Here is a 22,277-nt window from a genome sequence, read left to right as displayed (position 1 = left end):
TACAGGAGCCCGTGTAATGAGCAGCGAATTTTAGTCACGTTCGCGCGTAATGTTGGTTTTCAATCATATTTTTTGAACAACGCCACGCGGGACGAGTCACGCTGGTATGCGTCCGCGAGCCAGCTCTGGCCTCGCTAAGATCGGTTTTGCCGATCGTCGCGGCGTATTCCCGTCGAACGGAATGCATGCAAGAAAGTGGCGAGATGAAAGGCGGGGACGCCCGATTCCGATGCTTACAGGAAGAAGCCCGGCCACGGGATTACGTGGACGCTGGAACGATCCGAGTATTCCTTCGTCGCGCCGGAAAAATTAACCGGATTCCAAAGAAATTATTGGAGGAGCTTCTTGCGGAAGTTGCGCGGACGACGCCAATGTAAATAACCCGGCGACGGAATTAGAAAAACTACCGCGTTTTTCTGGTTCATTTCCGATCGACGTGCTTCCGACTCCGTGATCACCAAACGATCGTGTCATGAGAAGACATGATTTAACTATTTTAATACTCACAGGAATATACAGGATATTCTGTTTGAAGTAACGCGCTCAATTTTCTGCTAAATCATAGTTCGTTTAAAAGAATGTTTCAAATGTTTCACCCGTTTCGAGGGGAACATCTTATAGTTGTCGCAAATTTTTGCTGGCTGGACGTGCTTCCGGGATTTCGAGGTGATCTTGTGTTTGTTTAATGACATCGTATATTCTTTTTATGTAGGCAGATAGTGAATTTCAAGGTCAATCCATTGACTTAAATACTTTGGTCTTCGAAACTCGTTCAAGGTCATTTAATATTGTTTAAAGTTCACGTTTTTTTGGTACGAGTTCGCGTTATGTTTCCGTAAGAAATGACGAAATACTGAAGAAAGATGGAACTTTTCGGACGCGTTTAACGAAGATTTGGACAACGGTAAATGACCTTGAACGACTTTCGAAGACCAATGTATTGAGTCAAGTATTTAAATCAACCCCGAAAACTCCGACAAGATCAAGGTAATTTCATGCATGAAATTGAAACTAAACAGTTCAAATTTATCGTAGTGTGTGGTATTTTAACTCGTTTGCATCCTAAACATCCTAGTAAAATCCAGTTTGTTCGAATATATATTACAATATAAATGGCGTTTGGATATTAGCCAAAAATTAGTGTCAGCCATATCTGGCCGACGCGGCATACTACATATTAATCTCTTAACGCACAAATACTTTGATCTATATGTGTCATTCGTGAATAATGTTCAAGCTTGTTTTTATATCTTTTTATACACCTACAGATGTCTTGCAGATGTCATGTTGTATAATATTCAAGATAGGATAATATTTAACACTAAACCAACCGAGCAACAAAAGTAACTGAAGTGCGTTGCTGCATGAGAATTACAAGACTTTTACTTAGATTTGTCGTAATTTTTATTGTAATACACGTTTGAATTAAGAAATTTATTGTGTCATTTACTATGAAAGAGTCTTTATAATTTCAACAATTTTAAAATAGAAAATGTGAAAATCGTTACTTTGACGGGCATGGCAGGTTTAGCGTTAAATTGAAACGAATCATAACACATAATCATCTAACACGATAAGAAAATTGCGAATAAGAAATGTGCAACACTGTACTTCTACAGCACTGGGTAGCATGATTTTTGTTTAACACATTTCAAAACTAAATTACCTCAAAATAATGACAGGAAGGAACAATGAACTATAGTGCCTTTACATGAAAATATAATTATTATAATTAAGGGTATATAAATATATACCTTTCCGCTGAAAGAAGCTGAAAATTCAAAAGGGCTATGTATAACGGTTTTATATTATTGATCTAACGAAGATGTCGAAACCATACAAGTTTCAAGTCTCCCTAGAGTTTCAAGGTACAAGTTTCAAGTCCCATTGTCAAAATGGCTGAACTCGCAGAATCTGTGTCCCTCCTAATTAGTACCAATTAAAGTACTAGGTATTCTCAATTTATTAGCCAATGGAATGCATACCATGAATATTAACAAGACATTCAAGTGGCAACGCGGATGTCATTTGCAACGAAACTGGATTAGATCCAGTTTTCCTTCGAACGTTCTTTTTTGACAGCCACTACGACAGCAACGATATCGTGATATTATTTCTAATATAAAATAACATCAAGTGGCCCTTCTTTTTATCCTTAATCCTTTTTTTTTGCTGGGAGAACCACTTTCCATCTTGGTCATAATTGCTCTATTCCTTGAACGCATTTTCTGCGGCGTTATCTCTGCCTAGGTTTTGCAACATAGATTTCATCTCGTTGCCAGATAGACGTCGTTCGGCATCGCGACATATTAATCGGCGGTTAATAATGCGTAAGATTGTAATTTCCATCGTCCGCGCGATGGGCAAGCCACTTTGCCGTTCACCGAAGTGCCAGATGCGTTCGATCAAAAGGTTTTACGGTAGCAACTTTGACGGGTTCGGAATGAAATCTCTTCGTGGTATTTCATTTCGCGTGCCGTTAATTTACGCATGAAAAACAATTACAAATTGATACACCGCTCCGTGTAAAAGCATTAATATTACGAGCGGTACGTACAGAAATGCAACGAACAAATCATAACGGGTTATCTAATTTCAATCTGAAGTATCGGATAATACCCGTAATGCGAATTTTCTCTAGAGCTAAGACACAAGAACGTAATTACTGGGCTGTGAATTTTTAGACACAATACGGATTGTTTGTATAATATAATAATATATAATATATAAATAATATATAAATATATCAAAATTGAATTTATAAGAAAACTGAAAATGTATTTCCTCTTTTTTAATCATTTCGATGTGTCGAAAATACTGTAGCATGTTTAAATTTTTCTAATGATTTTACAATGTTGTATTTGACAGAGAACTACGATTTCATTTGTGTTAAAAATGCATAAAATTTGCAGTCTTAGTAATTGTAATTAGTCTTAGCCTATCATTTTGATGAAAACGCAGGAAAATGCAAGGAAAGTCAATGATCACGATGTTCTTATGTATTTTCGTTTCCAAATATATGGAACAGAAATTTCCAGCAAAAGGAATACGAATTGTAACTCCTGAAAAACAATTTCGAGGAAAAATACCACACTTTTATCATCTTGTCGTCAAGTGAGTAATCTTAACGGTTGCATCCTTTCCTAATTTGGCGTCTTAAGAACATAGTCCCAAAAGAATATTTCAAAATTTAACCCTTTGCACTCGGAGACATTTTAACTCGTAATTCAATATAGTTTCTTCGATCTATAGTACTTCCATTTTATATAGCTTAATGCACTTTATACGTATGAAACTGCATTTTACGACTCATGCAACAGTTACACTTTTAGCAGATTTTACATGTAAACCGATTTGATAATGTTAAAATTATTTTGTAATGCGATATAGCAGTTTTTAATGGCGCCGTAGAGTCGACATTCGAGTGCAAAGGGTTAAAGCCGTTAAATGAAGTAAAATGTTTACTGTGCAAATTAATCGAACTTTATTAATTGAATCAGAAATGAATGAACTATTATCCAAGGATCTTTTATACGATTACCATTTCAGAGTAGCACGTGGATGTTAATAAAGAAACATTTTGAATGATAAAAATGCGAATTGCCAGAGCCAGTGTAGCATAAATATATGTCTAGATTCGCAGACATACCAACTTCTAAAACTCGTAGCAGCTATTAAAAATCGATTGGTCGGTTTCGTGCGTCCACCTTTGCGCCGCAACATCCTCGAAGAAGCCACGAGAAGTGCCTGCGGACGGCCTTTAGGATCTCTTCGATCCTTTTATGCCGTATTTCCGGTCGCGCGGGGGCCGCACGTGACTTCGATACTCTTCGCTTCACCTCGCAGCTACCTGTCCCAATTTAATCTATCCCGGAGTCTCGGTGGTGGCGATTATTCGAGCCACAACCACAGAGCCTCGGCCTCGCGTCTACACGTGTAAATAATACACCTGCAAGGGAATGCTAATACCGACATTACAGTCGGCTCATAGTAGCGCCCCGAATTATACCGATGAGGATCTGAACGAACATCTCACACCTGAAAATCACTTTCGGCCTGCCCGCGTAATTCGAGATTCGATCAGGATCCCACCCTTTTTTCTCGGTTGGTTTCGGTAACTTTTTACTACGGGATCTTCTCCCTTCGAATTTCAATGGTGTAGCCGATCGTTCGAAGCTTGCAATTTTCGGCGGAGAGCGTGACGTATTAGGTGCGTCGATAAGTAATCCACCGGCGGAGGATTTGATGTAGCTTTGATTCGCTTTAGTATTTGGGTAGCCATCGATACAGAATATAGCTTTTTGGGAACCTTTTAGGAGAATAATTAGGAGAATTAGTACTAGTTTACAGCCACTCGAAAGCTGATTGTAGGAAACAATATTGTAATGACTTTTCTTCTCTTTCATTCGTTCATCTTGCATTATGCTTTATTAAGAAGTGAGGAGAAAAGTCGTTCTTAACTTACTCTATTGATTTTTATACGTCGCAAAGTAATCGTGCCAACTATTTTCTTTGCGCATGTCTTTTAGGTAAGTGCGTACCCACTTTCCTTTATGTTAAATGTTATGCTTTTCATTACGGGTTACCTTGAAATCACAAACAATTATTTCACCGACGATATTTTCATCGACACGATTCCAGCGACACCGCATTTCATCGACATTTTTTATGTGTATACCGGCACGTTGAAATTACCGACAAATGTTTATATCGACTCTCGTTTCAGCGACAAATGTTATTGCCGACAATATATTAGAACAGCCATGAAACGGTGAACCACCTCGAAAAGGAAGAAAAGATGAAAGAAAGGAAGAAAGAATTCAAAAAATACTACAAAATCGTGAAACTTGTGCAGAAATGAATTTCCTTAATGCATTAGCAAATAATGTATCTTTATAATTTGATTTATAGCAAATGAAATAGTTAATAGTTCTTTCTCGCAAATACAATTAATGTATAATTTATAATAAACAACTAATTAACGTTATGAAACATATATTTAACCTTTGTTAAAATCGACGATTAATGTATGACAATTAATAAAAATGTTGATTAATAAAGTACTAATTAAACATATCATTATTGTCTCTAATTCTACATTTCTTATGCACGAGTGTCGATAATACAATTCGTAGGTGAGACGAGAATGGATGTAAACATTTGGGATAGCAACGTGTCGGTATGTAAACAATATTGGTGAAATGCGCTGTCGTTGAAATCGTGTCGATGTAAACATTGTTGATGATTTCAAGGTAATTCTTTCGTTACCTGTTTTCTACGATTAATGACATTAAAAAGTTACGAATAATTCAGTGAAGTATATCATGACAGACAATGCAGAAATAGACGATTCTGATGACGAATGAGACTAAATCATTTGAACCCATAAATATAAACAAAATAATAATGTTTATATAATAATAATAATAATTATAATAATATAATAATTATAAACAAAAATATATGTTAAAGTAATGTAACATATAAAAAATGTAATATTCATAACACTGATAAAATATGCGAATTTTTTATTCTGTGTGCATTTCGTAAAATTGTAGTAAATATGGAATTATTTAAATGTCAAATATTTTTGTTCATATCAAAACAAATAATAATTGAAACTTTTGAAACCAATGACTCGACCATGCGACGTGTGAACAAAATTTTGGAAACATCACAATTTTTTCGAAATTGCGTAGAAAATACTGATGTAACAAAGAAAATTTGCTAGTAATAAGATTTTGCATCGTTAATCTGCAAATTTAATCATTATTTCATCATTTTTCACAGAATTTTCTTTGTGCATTTGCATTGTAGTTACATTTTCATCAATTCTAATATAAATTATTCATCTAAACTTACAAATGAATTTCTCGCGCTGATAGATCAAGTGTATTAAATCTGCTCGATAGACCTTAATTTCTCAATTTCTGTTCCATTAAATAAATTGTCACGATTTTGTTGTTGCTGAGATGACCGATATGTTAAGAAGAAAAGTACAAGGTCGACGAATAATCCCGAACCACCCCATTACATAAGACCGTTTAATCACTTTAGCGAACCATCGTTTTCACGGCCGAAAATACGATTCCTTTGAACGCCGCTTTAATTATCGACCAACGATTCACTACACTCTTTTTGTAGGTACTCTCGGCAGGAAAACAGAAGTAAAACGACACCCTGAATGATTACCTCGTACGAAACACTTGTTGAGCCGGCAACGTTTCATCTCTGTCATCAAAGGATCAGGGTAAAGTCGGATTGATTGGATAAAGTGATTTTTGGAAACCTCAAAACCTGTAAGATTTTGTTCAAACACTGTTTTCGTATTTAACACGTTGACTGCCATCCACGAGTTAGTTATCTCGTGGTAAACGCCCATCACGACGTGTTTGTTGAAAGTTTATTACTAACAAAAAGAAGCGGATTTATTTATTATCTTTTACACATTATTTATTCCTTTATTTTGTTTATTTTTGAATAAAGAAATTTAATATATTTTATTCGATAAATATAAAGTTAATTGTTCCCGAAAACCAACCAGAGACACAGCATTTGGTCATCCCACGCTAACTGGTTCCACTGCCCTAGTAAAATAACAAACCAATTCGTAAAGTGTTTCTTGGTAGATTAATCGTGGCAAACTATTATCCGACATTCATAGAAATCAGGAGACCAGAGACATAAAGGCAACTGTGCCTTGCTTAAATTTTGCAGCTCTATACAGTAAATTCTCCCTAATTGATCCTCAGCTTGGAAACAAAAATCGACAATTTGGGAAGAGGGTAACTATAAAAACGAACCGCGAGGCTCGAATGATCGTATCGCATCTTCTAAAATTGTCCATTTTTGTGTACAAGCTGAGCGTCAGTTAGGGAGAATTTACTGTAAATGGAAACTCGATGTTGTTTACCACACAGGACATCGGTGTTTTGCCAGGAAAATAGCCACACGTCGCCGGGGAAAACGGTACCTATTACACGCGTGTCTAAAGTTGCTTATTAACACGTTCCGTGCCGAGCTTTTTTTACTCGAATCTTCACACTTTGATATTTTACTAAAACTTGATGTATTACGTGCAATATTATTAATTCTCGTACACATAACAACGTAACAAAAACTTATCAACGCCCATTCTTGCGGTGGAAATTGATTCTTCGGTTCTAAATTTCTTGTAAACAATTTGTTCAGTTCACTAAGTAAACATGCAAGCGTGTACCATCGATGGTACACGTGGCACGGAACGTGTTAAATATCGATGGAAGTATCAGTTGAAAATTCAGCTTTAGTACATTCAATCATGTTTGATCATGGAAAATGGTAGAAACGAGAAAGGAGGGTTCCCTCGTAAGAGGGAACGAATATTGTAATTTTGTGTAGGTGATTTTTCTGGTGACTCGCACGGATTCAGCAGGCGCGTCCCGCACATCGATACGATCGAAGTCGATCCGTTAAAGATGATTATGCAATTTGTAGCGGGGCAATTTACATCGGGAAGCCGTTTAGCCGGTGGCAAGGCAGCGGGGATAACGGTACGGGAGGACGCGCGGTGTCGCCGTGGGTCGTGACTATGCTAATGACAGATCACCGAGCTCATTCATAAGAGAAGAAACGCGTTGAATGAACGAGCGAGATTGAATCAGATTTATTCGCGTAAAAAGGCATGTGTTATTGCCATTTCTCGTTACTAATGTTATTCGCTTAATTGTTGTGAAAGGCGTTACTTTCAAGGTGCCACTGGAAATAGACTGTGCTGCTGTTTGTCGCTTTTTTCTTTTAAATGCCGTTTTCTATATTAAGAATCCTGACATATTAAACACACAGCATATGAAAACCATATCGAGTATAAAATAATTTATATCTTATAAACGTGCAGGTGATTGATTTTTCTATTTTGTATTTAATTGTTTTCAGAGAATGAAATCATTAACCTATGCTTCATATATGAAAATAAAAAATAGTACTCTCACTTCATTGTTATGGATACTTCAGAGTTCATCCTTAGTTTTCCAAATAGGTAGAAAATGGAGAAAATAAAAAACAGGAAATAGTTGGACTGACAGTTTCATCTAGAAATCGTCAATTGTCAAGAAATTTCAGTTGATTTTCTGGATGATCAGACAACGGTGCTGTGAGATTTCAAGCTAATTTCATGGTAAAATAGAGACAGTGCCGAACAAACATTAAGAAAAGCCCTGCTAGAAAATAGAGTTCAATTGAAGAAGAATCGATTTGATTATACATAATTACACGTAATTATTATTTATAAAACTTTATACAATTTTTAAATATATGAATTTCATTCCAAATAATTTTATTATATACAAGTGAATTTTATTTGCAAAAAAGCGAATGAAGCCTTCAAATCTGTGAATTTGGAGTACAAAAAGGTGAATATGATCTACAAAAGGATTAATTCGTGGGTATAACATCTACTATATCAACCTAGACGGTTCGTCATTGGAAGATCTGAAACGGCGTTATGTACCAGTTTATGAGAATTCAAAATATTTCCTATGATCTTCTAAACATTTTGATTAATATTTTCCACAAACTTTTGGTCCACACCTCGGTACATGTTTGAAATAAAAGCTAAGGTGTTGGTAGATGTATTCTCGGACGTGCAACAGTAAGCATTTATCGTCACGCTTTCGCACACTTGTTATTCCGCACGTTCCTTCAGGAACGATACCAAATTTCTTAGAATTCCGATAAAAACACCCTTTACAGCACTGATAGTTTCAAGCGTAGCAATTGTTCGCGGACCAAGCCGTGTCAAGAACGATCGAATCCACGCGATTGATCGTTCTCCTTCGCAGGGTAGGATCATGACGTCTCGACGACGTTTACCTAGAAACCACGCGGAGAGCGGTTCGTCACGGTCCAGAGATCACAACCCCCGACGCTGACGTTTGTGCCCACGAAACTGAAGAGACTCACTTGAAGCGAAGCGCGACGCAAGACAGGTGTGACCAGGTGCGCGGCACAGCACTTTCGTTTCAGAATTTATCGTGCCACCGACACATCCTGCCGCTGGAAACCCCGATATCGGTGTCACCTGCTGATAAATCCGTTTCTCCATGGATTTTCTGGGCACGATTGTCCTTTCGGTTGATCAAAGTTGGCCCTCGAGGACCGCTGTCGACGTATCGACGACATCAGCATTATACACATTGTTCTGGAAGTTGCAATCATTTAATTTGATTATGAACATAACAATTACCCCATCATTTACATGATCTAGTTCTCTGCAGAAAACGGTCTTAACACTTTAAAAAATCTTGATTCACAAAGGGTTGAATTTCTGCCTAAAATTTAGAGATATAATCTTAGAGATGTAATCGTGTCACTATATATTGATTAAAGCAAAAACAATCGATTTGTGGAACTCTGTCAGCCGAGCATTCAACTTAATCTGTTTGTAACATGTTGTATCACATAATATAGGTATTGGGTCTTAACTCCAGGATGATTAAAGTATTAGAAGATTTCTGGTCTGTTTAAGGAACAGTCATTTTGTATCCATGTAACTAAAAGTGCTATAAATATCACTTTGTCTGTTCGAGGTAGATTTATTTATACAATACTGTTAAACAATACATTTAGGTACCTGCAAAAATAAAATATGAAAAATTTATAAAATTGTTAGAACGAAAATACAATTCTATGGACATTTCTTGACCATCCCTTAAGCATGCTAACGTTAAACAAGATGTCGCAATTATGCTTTCGCGAAGAAATTTGATACATTATCTAGTTCTTTGAAGAAGATAGTGCCAGCACTTTAAAAAATCCTCGTCCACAATGAGTTGTAATAAATATTTGGAGATGTGCCTTCTTCGTAGACATTAATGTCTTCGAGATATATCACGCTCGTTATTCAGAACAATCTTCTTTGACCAACAACAAAAGCTTGTTATAAAATACGTATTTGATAATTGAGTATTAAAACATGTATTTCACGATTTATTTTAATAAAGTGCAACAAAGCAAGTGCATAAAATGCATAATGTGTATTCAGCCTAAAATTCTAACAAGAATAACGACTGGTATTGATGTCTGCAATTTTCAATATAACGGTAATCTTCTATCGTTAAAAATAGTGGTTATGTGAAGCGCGTAATCAGATGCATGATAAAAAATAAGATATTCAAATCAGAAAGCAGGTGTTCATAATTTAACATAAATCAAACAAATAATTATTCGAGCATGGCAAGAACAGTGGTTGTAATATATAATCCAAGATTTTAGATGGTCATCGAATTGTTATTACCTGTGGTAACCGGAGGTTCATGATTACGCGAACTATCAATCAAGAACCGTACATTAATCACGACAAATAATCTTTGTTGTAAAATGTAGTGGCTACAGCAATATTAACAGTTATTCGTTAATACGAATCTCCCAAGTACTATAATTAGAAGTTGTTAAACATGTACCATGGCAACATTTACAAGACATTGACTGGACCGATTGATTGATATGAATCTGTAACAGTCGCATTGACAATAAAACTCGACATTATCTTAGCGGAGAATGTCGCTTTCGGAGTTATTAGCCTATAGGTATAAATTGAACGCGTGTCGATGATTGGCGATAGCTATGGCCGACATCTGCTCGATCTCCACACAATGGTATCTCCACCGGACTTTATCAGGCCTTGTCTTGCGGGTATTGAAATCTCCGAATTCGCCGATATCGTTGATCTCGCTAAACAAATACATCTCTTTCTGTGAAATTGCTTTCTTCGGGAGCATCGTTGACGTGTTCAGATCGTATCGGCGGACAGGTGCGACCAGGTGCAACGCTTTTCGGAAGCGTGCCGACGATGCGCCACGCCGGTTTCTAAACTTTATCTCGGTCGAAACAGGACCGCCGCGATCGGTCCGATCGCTATCTCAATTTTGTTGCAATAGCTCCGCCCTTATCTACCGTCTAGATCCTCAATACACCTTTCTGCTGATGCCGAACCTTGTGTCCGTATGTAAATAAATATGCTCAAATGCTTGAACTGGTATCTTTAACATAAACAAAAAGTTTGTAATTATATATAACATTGGGTAAAAATGTTATAGCATATTATAACATTATAACATAATATAGAGTATAGTATATTAATAAACATTATAACATAATATAGTATAGTATATTATAACTTATAGAGAGTCAAGCTCATGGGAATGATTCGTGTTCAATCCTGATGAACTATTTTCCTAGTCGAGCGATTCCATCGCGGGACAATTTGGTTGTCGAGCTCGGTTCCGGCCGGTCTTAAAGTAATTTCCTCTGAACGCAGATAAGCAATAACGCGGACTGTCAATTTCTCGGTACAACCATAACCACTCGGTTTTGCATCATTGTTTACCGGTTTGTCGCGGTCATCATCCGTTAGAAGAATTACAATTCGCTAAGTCCGGCCGCCGTGGGAGAATCGCACGATCCCGATCGCCACGAGAGAAATCGCTCCAGGTGAAGCGATCCTTTGCGAGTACCCGCTGGACGGGCAAGCTGTGTCACGGTCACTTGACCAAGAAAACGTTTAACGCTCGACGAAATCGATGAAAACACCGCCGATTGTGTTCCGAAGTTGTCCATCCCTCGAGCCGGAAAGAATGGAATAGTCAATCTGTCGTCATTCCGAGAAATTAATCAGTCACGATCGATACGACTTTATCGAAGTATTACTCTGAGACCCCGAGGCTCTGTATACCGGTACTTAAGTCGGTACTTAATCGTAACGCGCAAGAGATTGTTTTTCTAATGGAAGAACTGATTGGCAGATATTTTTCGCAATTAGAAAAGTTCCGGCCGAAAGTTATTGACTACTAAATCCTGCAATGTCTAGAAATTGTTACATTTCGACATCGAAAATCATTTATTTTAAATCATTTTATCTACGGAGAAAGACATTTCACATCGTTAGATTTTCGTCCGCTTCAGAAACGTTAACATCATGCATGTACAACAAAGTTGTAGATGAGGATTCAGGAAACTAACCATATCATCGTAATATCAGATAATCGTAATAAAACATCTTACTTACGATATTGAATTTGTTTTTCTATATAGTTTAAAAATATTATGTATCTCTTTATAAATAAAATGGCACCGTTCAAAATTTGTGAAAATCTGTAAGTACTTTATAATTTATAAAGTATTATCGTTCGAAACATTTTTTGTCAAACAATTGGAAGCAACTCGGGCATCGTTACGAGTACTCTGGTACACAGCTTCGGTCAGCAGTTTTTGCGAGAGAATCTAATTGTTTCTGCAAATCGAGGTGCATTCGCGAAACTATACCTAAAAGATTCGATTACTGTAGCAAACCCGGCAGCCGAAGAGACTCCGTTTTTTTCTAGTTACGAAATGCCTGAAAATTTCGCTCGGCTCGAATATTTTCCAACAGTGGCGGGCAGGGAGTGAAGGGAGCAGGAAGCGAAGCGGCCACGAGCTGCGAAAAAATTCGCGGCCGGTGCCCGTTCCCTGCGAGTTTGCACGCTTCCGCCTGAAACGAAAGTAGGGTGATGTTCTAACGGCGGCGTGGCTATCACTTATACAGAAATGGAGGCGCTCGCGACCGCGTAATTTTCACTTCGTTACGGGAGTGAAATTCCGTTTGCATGCGCTGACCATTCCGCGGAATCGCGTGCAAAAGAGTCGCGATGCGACCCGATAAATCCGCCGGGACGCGTGCGTGTGCCGTAACACGAGCACGCGAGTGCCGACCGAACGCAATTTCACGTACAGCCTATCGAATATATTTTTATTCGTTAAGTCGTTGCATACGGTGTAGAGAATTCTGCTTGGATGAACGTGATTAATAGCCGGCCCATTATTACACGAGTTCGAGTTTTGCAAGACAATTGCGGAAAAAAAGGATTTATGCGCGATTCACTTTCTATAACAATCGATGTTGTATTTTATTATTTTCGTTCTTGTCGTTGTCAATTTACACTGATTGAATAATATCGCAGTTGGAAGAAAGTCAGATACGAAAATCATTAAGTTCAAAGCAATAGGATAAAGTATATGTGTTCAATATATACTTGGATCATAAAAGTTTACAAGAAAGAGTATGATTTTGACAAAGCAAATTTTTACATTTAAGAAAAAGTATTTGCGATTTAAATGGAAAGTGGTTCATCGCAGTGTTATATCTATATATCTATATAGATATTTTAGAGTATCTTAAGGCTCGGATGAGAAAAGAAGTAGTGATCGAAAAATATATTGAGAATGTCTTTGCAATCTCATTTTTAATTGCACAAGCAAAAATAGAATTTTGTCATTTCAATGCACCGAGAACAATTGTAAGTGAAATGTTGTGTTTGGACAATATTGAGTGGTACTTCTCGGTGGATAAAGCAAATTGGCAAACCTGTTAAAAATGCACAGTCTAGTGACTAATAATTTGTAAATGGTTATGAAAATTCATAGTTTCTAAGAGGATTTCTGTTAAATCGAATACATACAAAACAGAGGGTTCAATTCAATTGAATTTTGGATACAAAAGGATCTAAAAAGACCTTTTTCATCAGTTTCTTTTAGATTGTTGTTGGAGACTTGAATTTGTTTTAAATGCATAATTCCGTAGTCTAGTTATTAGTCACGGCAAGATCATACGCGTTTAATAACGAAGCGCAAGCATATTATTAGTATAATTAGATATTCTCATTCACGTGTTTATCACGATAGATGCTGTAGGTAGGTACTTTTCACGATTAAGTCTAATTCTTAAGAGGTTTATTAACATCGATTTTACTGAAAAGATATGTAATGATAGCGATTTTCTAAGAACAGGAATTATTCTAATTGCTCGTGTTTTTCTTTTTAAAATAGCACAATGTTTTTTGATTTTCGCACTCTGACGTCTATGACAAATGCTACAAAGTATTTATACTAATCATGGTTACATTATCGAAGAAGTACGTAAGTAAGTTGTCTCTTTTGAAATGTAATTTCCACTTTCTATAAAACATGAAAATAAAAATATAATACAGCAGAACCTCCATTACCCGCGATCTGACTTCTTAATTATTCCACATATAAACAATTCAGTATAAAACGATACATAGTAACAAAATTAATTATACGACACAGTAAAAATGTCAGATAGTCTTCTAACTAAGTAACTGTTCCATTATCCAAATATTTAACTATCCAAAACTAGTCAGGATAATCGATGTTCTAATAATATTTTCCATTTTCTCTAAGTCCGTCTGGACTCTCCATCACGAAAAATCCCGCCATAATTGCAGAATTTCAAGTATAAAATTCACACATTTAGGCGATCATCCGTCTTTTAAAAAAATTCACATTACAAATTCTGCTTAATATTTCGGGGACCTTCCGCACCAAACTAGTTCACATAGTAAAGGTCATTCTTTCAACCATGTTCAGTAAAAAAGAAATATCATGTCCTAAATTCTGGTAATTTTTAGAAGCTTGTCCACCAGCATATAATCCTGAAGATCGAAAGAGTATATTCGATCCCTTCGAGCCGTCGGGCAAATCACGGCGAAGCGGAAGCGAAGGGTGGTCATGGTAGCGGGGTCCAACCGAACGAGCGGCGGGCCCCCCCGACGAAAGAGAGCCAAGGTGAACGAAACACCGGCGGAAAGAAAGTAGAAAAACGGTCGGCGTTGGTGGAGAGCAGAGGACAGGACGAGTCGGCGCGTTGGAGCGACGAACGCGGTGCGTCGACCAGGCAAAAAAGACAAAAAAATCACTGGTGGGGAGCGCGATTCGAAAAAGCGAGACGGAGAATGGGCCTCCGGTGGTGAGGAGAGGAAATGAGAGGAGAGGAGAGAGAGCGAGAGAGAGTGCTGCGTGTCCTCGGCAGGGAGCCTGGCCAATCGGAGCACGGTGGGCGCCGCGGGTAGGAGGAGACAGTTCTGCGCCGACAGGCGACGTAATCACCCGCGGCCGTGTCCGCCGTAGCTCTCGGGCCCCTCCGGGCCCTCTTCCCTCTCCCTCGGTCGACGTTCGGGGTCCCTCCAACTACGCTAGCTACGTCCTGGATCCGGGGACTTGGATGACCCCACCACCGGCACGGAGGAGGCCAACGGAGCCGCGACGGTCACCAGCCGGGTCGCGAACCCGATCTGTTCTTCGGCTACCTCCGACTGATCTCGGTCTAGCCACGCGACAAGCGAGCCTGTCCGCTGCTTCCACCGACGATCTATTCCACTGACTGGGCTGGTCTGCCGTTCGGTGAGACTGGAACTATCGGGGGATGGCACGAGTGTGGGTATCTTAATGGCGGGTCAATGGATTTCATGTGCTGGTGGGAGCGCTGTGCTTGGAAACGTACACTCCCAACCAAAATTATAGCACATGTCGTGGCGGTCCTGAGAGTAGTTATATTTCAGACTTGGATACAGTATTAGCTTTGTGTGAGAGGATGTAATTTAAATAGCATGTCGTTTGTTGTACAGAATAATGTTATTGCAGAGTGAAAATATATGAATAATTTCTTCTTAGCGACTTAGGGATGTTACCCTAGTATTAGGCACTTAAGATTAAGGAGGTATTCTGATCAGAGTTTTGTACTGATCTTTTGCACACATATTTTCCATGGGAAAGGTATTTAAAAAAAAAGAAAAAGAATGATGCAGCGGTGCTGTTAGTAGATATGAGTATAGCTATGATATGAATCGAAATAAATAAAATATCTTATTATTTTGTACGTTAGACTACAGCAGAGTTCTTGATATTAGAGAAAAAGATTTAAAGAAGAGGGCAACATCGAATTCAAGAAACAAGAAAGTCAACATTGCATATATGCACAAACATGGGTATTCGTTTTAACTATCGGATAATTTTTAGCAAAATATTTGTTTTTCTCTTCAACATAACAAATAATATAAAAACAATGTTACATCAAAACTTTAACTGAAACATAACTGGTAGCTTAACCTGATTCTTGGAGTTTTTAGTTGGATGTAATTTCGTATAGAAAAAAAAAGATTGAATTTGCCTTATGTTGCAATTGTCCGAAAGTATGTAACTGCTTGATATAAGTTTATAGTGGTTTATCTGGTTCGTTTAGTTTGTCAACGGAAATAAGGTTTGATGTACGCGAGTAAGAAGTTGTTTAGAGGCGGCTTTATGAAGACATACGTGTGTTCGTTTACGTCGGCCGTGTCATCTTGTGGAGCACCTGAGATCACTGGCAGTGTCAACTATAAATATAGCTGTAGGCAAGAAGCTCTCGTGTGTTTCAACGATGCGGTGAAGTAGTAGACCGGTTGAGGAGGCTAACAACTTCTTCGTATTTGATACTTTAGACGGGACAAATAAATCAACAAGGTCTTATTAAGGTTATATCACCGATAAATTATTCAAGAGTGAATAGCCTACCGCATGTCCCTGGTATACATTGTTACCTCACCATTTTTAAATGTTCACTCCGTTTATCACAGAGCAAACACACCCCGGGCATAATGCATCTTAAATTCACTTCTTTAATTTATTCAGTTCAATTAAATTCTTTGTAGACCTACTGTTCTAAAATCAATACAATTTAATAAAAATTTACGCGGACGAAGTTTTTTTAATAACACTTCAATACACGGTTAGGACATAGATTACGCAGGGTGAAAGTTTAAATCAACCCACAAACCTCAAAATCTTTGAACAAATCCTTACATGTCATCACCTTCCATTGAAATAAAAGAACATGTTATAAAATGTACCTATGTTATTATCGGACAAGTCAAGCTGGTCTTCGCTTCTTGATCAGCTCTTGCAAGCGTCAACTAATTCCTTCTTGGTCACTTTCTTTTTATTCCGCTTAGAATAATTCATAATCAAATAAATACAGTGCAAATTTGCAATAAACAAGAAAGTGTAGATATCAGAAAATAACTGGTACAATAAGTTGCTTACGTTATTCCTAATAAGTAATAGTCATTTTGTTATACATAACAGTATTTTCTTCAAGTATTTCTAACGGACACCGCAAGCAACAATCAATGAAATAAGAGATCACGCGTCATTTTTGATGCTCATCATTAATTGCTTGATTTAAATGAAACATCTGACTATAACTGCCATTTAGGTGAGAATAATACATACAAATCTCTAGATTGAGATGTTACGAATATGAAACATTATGAATTTAAACAGACGCAATTTATATAGAATTGATAACGTAACGATATTTAGGAGTTAAACATAATTAATAACCGGTTCATGTTTCCCGATGAAATTTCAGGATTCAGCTGCTAATGCCGCTCAAAGTAGGATTCACCGCAGATTCGTTTGACCTTCCTCAACTTCCTCTTGGTCGCTGTGGCGCGGTTCGAATTGAAGACCAAACGTGGCAGACCGGTCGGGGCACGCTCGGTCGGAGTGTGTAATTTCGTGTTATTTTCTCATTACATTCAACGGCACGATGAAGATGGGATGTTGCCGGCGGCTGCGTAATCCGGTGCCGAAAGATACCAATGAAGGCGTTGAAACGATAAGTAGTGTACCGTCGGATGGAAGCATGAAAGAAGTACGCGCCCGTTGCCGATATGTTCCGGTGAATTCTTGCCCGGAGGGTATGCTTTTCTCGTTCGAACGGGTCTTATCAATACACCATTCGAAATTCCGTTATTGCGCCATTACTATTTTTGGCAAACTTCACAGGTAAATAAATAGTTAAGTTACAGAATATTGCAGGGTTTTTCATGTTATTTCTCTATTAGAACTCAGTTTAGTATATCTGACTATTTTTACAAGTAAGTTAGCTCATTGCAATTCATTCACTGACATAATAATATCTTTATTGTTCGGTCTCATGGCTAAAAAAAGGACTTGGTTTACAACCATCTAGGGGGAACTACCATTAATGGGGTACTTTTCTTTAGGACAAGATAACAAAAAAACTGAACGATCTATCTAATTCTAGCACCTACCTAATGTTTTGAGATTTATTGTTTGGTACAATATGTAAGAAAATAAGGTAATCTTGGTATTAATCTTATAAGTACCGTTTTTTTTATTGATTGTAAGTACATATAATATTATATAATGAACTTAAATTACATAAATCTTTCTTTGGATCTTTGGTTAGTATCACATTTTAGTATTTTATAGCAAGAAATAATAATTTCAGTAATAGAAATGAACAAAAATTTCTGGGTAAAAGTATCTTGAAACTATGCTATCGTACTGTCATCACCTACCGCATTCAAACTAATATCGATACGTCAATATTGTTATATATTATCTGACCTATCAAAATTATTAAAAGAAGAAAAACATTTCCATTGAATTTCTGTCCCTAGCGATTGATGTAGAAAGTACTTATTTTGCCTAAAGTTTCTTTAATAGTAACATTGCGCATTAGCAGTCAAAAATTTTCAGCCTAAGTCAGATTCGCGCAGTATGTAATCTCGTTTGCTACAAGTAGACGGGGCATATCTGAATCTAATCATCGACTCGCAAGATCGATGATCACGTCTCAATTAAACCGTTGAAATTTATATTCACGGTCATATCAGCGGCCAATTATTGGGGCTAACCAAATTATGCCGTGAAACAAGTATAATTAATAAACACAGCCCGGAGAGCCCCTTAGATCTTGGGATAAGGTTCTCGCGCGCCGGCAGACGTAATGAACACGCGCGTCTCGCAGTCAGAAAAAATGGAGGGGACTGGTAGGAAAGAGCGGGTTGGAAAAGGAGAGCAGAGACCTGAAAGACATTACCTACCCTACGTCCGGCGGGGCTGAAGCAAACCTGCACCTGCTGGCGGTGCTATATTTGCTGACCTACGATTACATCGACATTTGCTCCGGAATCGTTTCTCCAACGGATGATACCTACCTATCAGCCTAGGCTGATCCGTTTTATATTGATCTGCTCCGTCGGAAGTTTTTGCTTCTTTGCACAACTTCTGTTTCTTGTCGCTAACCCACGATTATCAAAAGATTCAAGCATCTGCAGCAAATCTTTGAAATTTCTCATTTACTATGTCTTGTTCTTCCTCTGAAGATCTTCAGCATTTATAGCCTGGAACCATAGTGTTTGGTTTAAAATGTTGATGGTCACAAACAGTAATTAAAGTCATCGATGGGAAAAGGGTAGTTTTATATCATCTTCAAATTATAACTTCCGTTCTTAAGATATACTCCAAGCATGTTCATATGCATCGTATTTTATCAAGTAATGCTATAACGAAGACGTTAAAAATGATTTTCTTCAAGTAGTTTTTTTTAGCGTATGTACTCCTTTCCCGTCAAATATTCAAAGGAATCGAAACATCTTTTTCATTGAGGGAAATTTTATTGACGACGAAAATATTGGTTGCATTTGATTCAACACATTTTCAGTTTTGTGATTTACATTTTAGTAATGCAACTATTTATGCGACATCCAATAAGGGGATCTACATTAATCCCAGAGCTTTATACTGAAAAGTACATAAAGGGTTAGATGAATCTAACCATGATACCCATAAAGTCGTCGAAAGTTCAAATCTAAAAATTTGTTTTTCTCGTTCTATCAGTACTCTCAACTTTCCAAGTCTCTAATATAATAATTCAATAATATTTTCTGCATCTGGAAAGACATTCATGGATGAACCTAAACCTTCATCGTCCAAGGCAAATTCAGCTGCAAGAAAAAGCGAGTGATTCGCGGGCCGTGACTCGTTCATTAAAACTGCGGTACACCTTCTGGCAAACAAAACGGTTTGCTTTCACTCCAGTTCGGTCCTCCATTTTCTATTTTCTATTTCTCGACTTGCGTCTCGAGCCGTTCACCGCCGTGGGCCTTAGCCATGTTCACGGGACTCGTCGCAAGCGTCTTTCATCCCCAATCGCGATCACGCCTTTTTCTTTATCATCGGCACGATGCTAGTAATCAGAACATGTAGGGGGCAACCAGAATTCTTTAAAATCCGCTAAGGTCTTTATTTACGTTATCAGCTGGTCAATTACCATGCTCAAGGGCCGAAACCACACGTTGCACACCTCTATGACGCGTTTTTTTCACGGCATCCAATTCGCTCGTGCGTTTTCTTCTTGTTCGGTCCGATGCGCGCTGGTAGAATATTCGCTCCCGGCTGCCAATTCACACTTACCCGTTTCACACTTACCCGCCGTAAGCGTTTATTTCGATCCTCTGCGGATCGATATCCTTCAGCTTATCCTACTGCGTTCAACAGGGAAAATTACCTTCTCCCCGTGTATTATCTACGCAGTGTACCGTTTAATGGATACGCCTAACTGGTTAATTCGGTATTCGCGCGCGCACACAGTTTCGATCCATTACTCGGGTCGAGAAGATTTACACTTTATAAGGAGTTCGACTGAATGCGAATCAGGGAAGTCTATATTGCGTGATAAGTGCTCGCACATTGCTCCTTGTTTGTTTCCTTAAATCGATAAATAATGTTCGAAAGATACAGCTGTAACATACATGTTTAACACGTTGACTGCCGCGTCACCCGTATTCGGGTGACAGCAAAAGTTCTCATCAGGCCACGTCACCCGTAATTCGGGTGACGCTGATTTGTCTACTTACAAAGGATTTCCGAAAATATTTCGACGAATATTCTACAGGAGGTAATGAAACTATTGAATTCTTATAAAAATGGTTTATTAAAAAAATTATTCGCAGTGTATAACATTAAAACATTCTCTGCAAAGTTGAGGTTGATCAGGACAGCTTGGACAAAAAGTTGTTTGTTTTTTTCAGATATGCTCTTGCCTCTGATCGGTCCATTTCGTATCTTTTATTTGAACTGTAGCTTCCTCAGTGTCATCAACATTTCTTTCTTCTTCCATGACCAATTCTCGTAAAATCTCGTCAATAGTATCTTCATAATATTCATTATCACTAAGAGATTATATTTATCAGTATCCAAATCAGAATCTGACGATGTAATTTTATTTATGCTTCTCCTTCCGGGCAATCCGATCTCTTTTCATTATTGAAAAAAAATAAGGGCAGAGATTTTAAGTTATACCATTCGGTACTCGGCAAAGATTCCAACTGTTGATGCAGGAATAGAAACAGATATGAATTAACAGCGCACGCTTCCTATAGCGGCACGGTGGCCTGTAGGAAATTTTGTTGTAAATACACGTGGCAGTCAACGTGTTAAAGGAATTTCTCACTTCATTAGTTTACGTTTTCACAAGTGTCTGTATGAAATCATAAGTTAGAATTCATAATATTTTCGAAGTTATTGAATATTGAAAAGCATGTGGTACAGTATTTCTTAACGATTTTGCAGCTGGTTGACATGATCGGAAAGAAAGCACTGGACCAATCAACTTCAAATTTTAATCGTTTTCTAAGAAAGAGTACTGGTAGCGATCAGTCTCCAATAAAAGCGATAGGTTGCATAGATCACTTTTTAAAGTCGCAAGTACGGAACAATTTTTCAGTAATGTTTGAACATTTTGTTTTGAATTGCTATCAGTTTTTATAAAATCACTTATTATAGGTTAGGTGATAAGTATGTACATAACAGAAAGGTCAGAATTAAGTATGAAGATACAAATTATTAAAATAAATTCCTATTTATACGATCGTTGTTTGTTTTGCTTGTGTAAAATGATATTGTAAAAACGAATTGAAATGTTCAATATTTGGAGGATACGTGGTAACAGAAATAATGACAATGGTGAAGATTTTATTTTGTCTAAAAATAGTACAAAAACAACGAAGAAAATAAAGGAGACAATTTTAATTGTACGTTTCTTAGATGGAAGAATTATTTTTCTGTGGCTATTATTATTGTCTTTATTTTTACGTAACGTACCAATAAATTACATAACGAAAATATTTTATATCATTTCAACTGAAAGAGAGATTCAGATGAACCACGTTGTTTATTAACACAAGGGTTAACTATTACAATAACTTCGATAGAGTAACTCTTCGAACTCGAAACCATTGTAATTCTAAATCCAAAATAGCTTTCCTGGACTACAGTATATCCATTTTATATGACTGTCGCATTTTATATATATGAAATTGAGCTTGTGACTAATAAAACAGTTTTCTTTTTTAATATGAACGATAATGTAAAAAGTATTTTGGAATGACAATTTTTAGTGTTGTCTCAGAGTGACCACTCGAGTGCAAAGGGTTATTAACAAAGTTCTTCTAGCGGAAGCTTTGTACAAGAAATTGTTAAGAATTCGTTAAGCGTCCGAGATCCACTGTTTCCATGTCCGGCCGTCATAACTCTCTCACGGGCTCTCTGAAAGTCTCTCCGAAAGTCTCGAACATAATTAACTCTTAACATATTCAAGGAAACACTGGCCTCAT

Source organism: Megalopta genalis, chromosome 6 (assembly GCF_051020955.1).
Source record: "Megalopta genalis isolate 19385.01 chromosome 6, iyMegGena1_principal, whole genome shotgun sequence".
Lineage (NCBI taxonomy): Eukaryota > Metazoa > Arthropoda > Insecta > Hymenoptera > Halictidae > Megalopta > Megalopta genalis.
The sequence above is the reverse complement of the archived record's forward strand: the minus strand, read 5'-3'. Positions refer to the sequence as shown.